The sequence below is a fragment of the Amyelois transitella genome, chromosome 2 (assembly GCF_032362555.1).
Source record: "Amyelois transitella isolate CPQ chromosome 2, ilAmyTran1.1, whole genome shotgun sequence".
Taxonomy (NCBI): Eukaryota; Metazoa; Arthropoda; class Insecta; order Lepidoptera; family Pyralidae; genus Amyelois; species Amyelois transitella.
In genome coordinates this window covers 3,206,254-3,211,539 of record NC_083505.1, presented here as the reverse complement: position 1 = coordinate 3,211,539, position 5,286 = coordinate 3,206,254, and the positions used below count along the sequence as shown (strand labels likewise).

Below are 5,286 nucleotides of genomic sequence, written 5' to 3'. Positions count from 1 at the left end.
CCATGTTAAAACATTGGTTTTAATTAACTACAGTGTTTCCTTTTGCGTGGGATGTGTTTTGGATACAAAATAGATTGCAAATTAAAAAAAAAAATCACTTTAGAGAAATTATTTTAATATTTCTTCATCCAGAATTAATCCCAGTAGTATTTTGGATTAATTTACACTGTGTTATTTACAAAGAAAATTATCTTAGATTGAGTGACATGAGCACGCCATAGTCACATTAGCCATCAAAAATTGCACGGTAGGCTCCATAATAAATAAAACTATAAAAATAAAATGATGTTAGATTGAGTGACAAAAAGTTTCACAGTAGGCCCCGGCGAGATTCGAACTCGCGATCTCCTGTTTACTAGACAGGCGCTTTAACCAACTAAGCCACGGCGCCGACGGCTCTCATGCCGAAATATCCCACGTCAATTTTAAATAATTGCAATTTTGTGTTTCTTTTTACATACATACATACATATAATCACGTCTATATCCCTTGCGGGGTAGACAGAGCCAACAGTCTTTGGTTTGTACCGTTTTTGTGTTATGTTTATTTCAATTCTTATCAGTTATCATCGTGCCGAAATAAATATGGCTATTTACGATAAAATATTATAACTAGAACGTGTGATAATTAAAATGTTTACATTCAGTACCTACTTACATACCTTTGTCAGGTTAGATATATATATTATGTCAATAGTTTTATTAAAATTTTTGCGCGGGGCTGCCGTCCCTTAGGAATTTTGAGAAAAAAGCCAATGCCAATAACCTTAAATTCGTTTCAGAAGTTCTTTTATTTATTTGTTACAAACAAGAATACATAATTATACACAAATACTAAAATATTTTTTTTTGTAGAATCACTTACAGAGGGTATAAAATAGATATCTAATAATTAAAAAATTCTCTTTTATGATTCGCTTACATCGAAATAGTAACTGAGCACTAACGTATTTCTCATATATCTACAGTGATATCGTTAAATAAAAACAAAAAAACAATAGAAATTAAAAAAGGCAAGCAATAATTAATGGCGGTTACTAAATATCTTGAAATTTATGTTATTACCTTTATTACAATAGAGGACAATGCAATATTCCCTTGCATCAAATTAAGACATAAACCATGTATTGCAAATAAAGCCGATTTCTCATGCACTTTATTTCTGCTGCATAAGGCTGTTTTTCGTGTGGGTCTTCTTACATTTCTGTAATAATTATGAGCATTCAAAGCTGAACAACAATAAAATTCTAGGCATGCACCACAGACATAGACCGACCTAGATAGGTACTGCAAATTCATCTGTACGAGAACTAAACGTGTCAAGTTTTTTTCTACTTACCTACATATATCTCGTTTCTATCCCTTATTTTATGGGGTAGACATAGTCAACGGTCTCGAAAGACTTGAAGGTAATTTTGCGATTTCAGTATGGTTTGATGACAGAATTGGGATTTAAAAATGTTGACAGGTTGCTAGCACATCACCTTAAAGAAAATCTCAAGTTTGAGAGCATGCTCCTTGATCGACTTTTAAAATCTGCACTCGGGGATCCGCGTGGAATAGTTATTTTGGGCATCATTGAAACCCTCAAGGAGAACCCCGTTTTTTTCACATATTCCATTATTTCTTTGCTCCTTATAGTTGCAGCGTGATGTTGTACAGCCTTAAGCCCTCCTCAATAAATGGTCTATTGAACACAAAAATAATTTTTCAATTCGAACCAGCTGCTCCTGAGATTAGCGCGTTCAAACAAACAAACTCTTCAAGCTTAATAATATAAGTATAGATTACATTTATAGTAACTGCGTGATCTAGCCAGATCCACATCTGTGTACAACAATAAAATCTAGGCACGCACCGCTAATGACTCGTTTAATAAAGGAATAATCAGCGGGACGTAATTACAGTGTAATATTGATTACAACGACCAAGTTATATTGATATTACGACAGCTATAATGCAACAAAGTCGACTTGATTCCATTAATGCTCGCAATTTCAGTGTTCAAGTTGTTTTATTAGTTTCAGCGGATTATTGTTAATGGTACCTTTGGTGTTGTTTCGAAGTTCATAGGAAATACGATGAAAAAAGAATTCCCTTTAAAAATGTTAGAAATAATCAATTTTATAGGTACTTTAGTATGTATTAAGTAATAAATGTGCATAAAAATATTTAATGATAATTAAAAAAGCAGCTGAACGTGGCCTTTCAGCTCTGTCTGCCCCGAAGAAGATATAGACGTGAGTTTTTATACAGGGTGACATTTAAAACAACTGCATCCTTTTAAACATAGACTACCTATACCCATGCTTCTGAGCCGTTTGAGCCTATTTTTATTTAAATTACACGTCATCATTTTTACATTTAAAAAACCCTCAAAAACTACATCACACGCTTTATTAAAGACCAATACTACAAAAAGAAATTAAAACTAAACATGTAAATAAATGTCTGAAAAATAAATTATTTTTCTAGTATCAAGATCAAGTAAAGTACAGAGTTGTCGAGATCGCTCAGCTGAATGAATTGTGTCGTTGACCTCTGAATCTTACGCGTCGCTTTTCCGCCGGCCGGGGTGATATGACGTATTTAGGATCGTGGATTTTGATACTTTTATATTTTTTCGTACTCTCTGAAATATGAACAGATATTTTTCTTTTAACGTTTTTAAATATCCTTTAGATGAGTACACTTAACAGTTAAATTTATGCAGTTGAATTAAAAGTCACCCTGTATATTATGTTTATTTAAAAAAACAATTAAAGACAAATATTTCCTAGAAAACTAATGTGTATTTGCATGCTACTTAAGTATCCTTATATGACTATATATACTATTAGCAATTCATGTTTGTGCCCTGTATCTTGTTGTACTATCTTATAATTCTATGTTTTTTGAGCAAATAAAGATTATGATAGTTGTTTATATAAACAATAAACCTTTTTTTATAGTTTATCGAAGTTTATTTTACGTTCGGCCTGTCTGGAGAGGAGCCCTATCTATCCCTATTACCACGTTCCAGAATTGAGTAAGTCAAGTTTTTACAGGACCGTCTGACCTCCTTAACTTTTGCAGGGGATCTCAACCCACAATCATACCAAAATCTTCCCTTTATTGTGATTTATTTCCGCAGTTCACTGACACTTAACTTATAGGTATTAATATTCGTTACTTTTTACTAGAATACTAATAAAAATGCAAGGGTATGTTAGACACAGAATATAATTATAACAGCCTTGCCTTATTTACACACCTTGGAATTTTAAATAATGGTGTAATGTGTGTGTGAATAAAATGGATAAAAATCCTAGTTCGTAATTACTAGGTACCTTCAAGGGACTAACTAAGTATCTTTATTTACGAAGAGTGCATTGATCATCTATACTAATTATTTGATACATAGAGTAATAACGATATTTACTATAGAAGGTGCACCTGAAAAAAATAAATAATCTATGTTCAACTAGAAAGAATATATTATGTATCTATATACTACTTAAGTCTTCTAACAACCAAATTTTATTTCTAGTATCAACAAGCGTCCCGCCCTGACTTCGCACGGGCAAACCTTCGTCTTGTATCACTCGTATCTATGAAAAAAAAACTGCATCAAAATCCGTTGTGTAGTTTTAAAGATCTAGTATACATACAAACATGCGGTGAGCGACTTTGCTTTATATTATGTAGTTATGTAAAACAGCCACCATTTACTAAAATTTGCCTCGTCGGTTGGTAGAGAACTTTTTGAACTATACTTACATACACATAATTACGTCTATATCCTTTGCGAGGAAGACAGAGCCAACAGTCTTAAAAAGACTGACAAGCTACGTTCGCAACGCTTGAGATTCAAATACAATCTTTTTGAACTATGCTGTGCAATAAAGTTTTAAATAAATAAAAATATAAATATCGCAGGAGACAGAAAACCGTATAACGCATTAAAAGACTACACTTCTACATGTGTTATATCTAAGATATCTAAGTCTCGAAAGTTATTTCTCTGTGAAATAGAGCGAATAACAATATTTTACATGGCGTTCAAGAAAAATGCCAGTCTGTTATCATATCTTTGACAAGTTAATTGCGGTTTTTAGCGGCTACCTAGACAGTGGTAATTGCTAGGTATTACCGTGTTTCGTATCGTATGTTATCGTGGAGTTATTGGAGATTACGACCATCGCTTGTTTGAAAAAGATTAATGGAGTGTTTCAGATAGTAACACGTACTAATTATCACAACTTAAATATATAGAAAGGTGAGTGAACTTACCTAGATCAAATTAAGAACGTCCTGGCAAAGGGTCAGGTCAGGAGTATCCGAAACCGCCGCTTACATTAAGAGAGTTGTGTACGTGGATTAAGCGAAGTAAGTAGGTATGCAGAGATCGAGGCAAGTGGAAAGATGTAGTCTCTGACTACCCCTTTAAAAAAAAAGCTGTATGTATGTGGATGTCGTACAGACGAGTAAAGGCGAAAAATTATACGGTGGGAAACATTATCCTACTACTGTCGCAGCCGCGTAAAAACGTCGCCGAAAAATGAATAGGCAGGCAGATAAAAGCACACATATTATCACGTCTCTATATCTCACAGGATGGACAAAGCCAGTCGTCACAAGAGTTGAAGGCCACATTTAACTGGATGGCTTCATGATTTTTAGGGATAGTGACAGACAGATAGGTAATAAATTGATGACAAAATGAACGTGTAACCAAAATATATGCATTTTGCTTTTGGGAGCTCTATAAACAGGGCAACTTTCATTATTAACTTTACCAACCGTTTACTTAGGAACCGTTTACTTTAACGTCGCGTGTAGAAAGTTAACTAACTAATAGGTAGTTCACTAACTAAATATCCACTAACTCAACAAGCACGAAACACAATTAGTTTAACGTTTCTTCGTTTTATTTTTAACAGAAAATATTTAGAGGCTGTTTTATTATTTTTTTAAGCTTCCTTTGCCAAACGGCAATAGCCGGTAACCTTATAAGTCAAGACCCTGTAAGTGAGCCCTGGCGAATGGTCAAGTCAATAGTGCCCTAAAGGTTTAGGGTACCTACTCTTGACCTGACCATTAACTAACGCTAGCTAGGACTTACGTAAAGAGAGTTATGAATGTAGATGACGCTAAAAAATACGCAGGGTTCGTGGCAAGTGGAATGATGTCGACTCTGCCTACCCCTTCGGATGAAACGAGTGATTTTGTATAATTTTTATTCACGTATGCATGTCAAGTAATTATCAGCTTTATTAGATCCTGAACTGTGAGCAACATAATAAA

At 33.9% G+C, this 5,286-nt stretch overlaps 1 non-coding gene across 1 annotated transcript; it reads right to left on the bottom strand.

Annotated features, from left to right (window-relative positions):
• Positions 1–317: 317 nt before the first annotated feature.
• Positions 318–391, bottom strand: Trnat-agu (transfer RNA threonine (anticodon AGU)). Its single transcript has one exon. It is a non-coding gene; the product is annotated as a tRNA-Thr (tRNA).
• Positions 392–5,286: the final 4,895 nt, after the last annotated feature.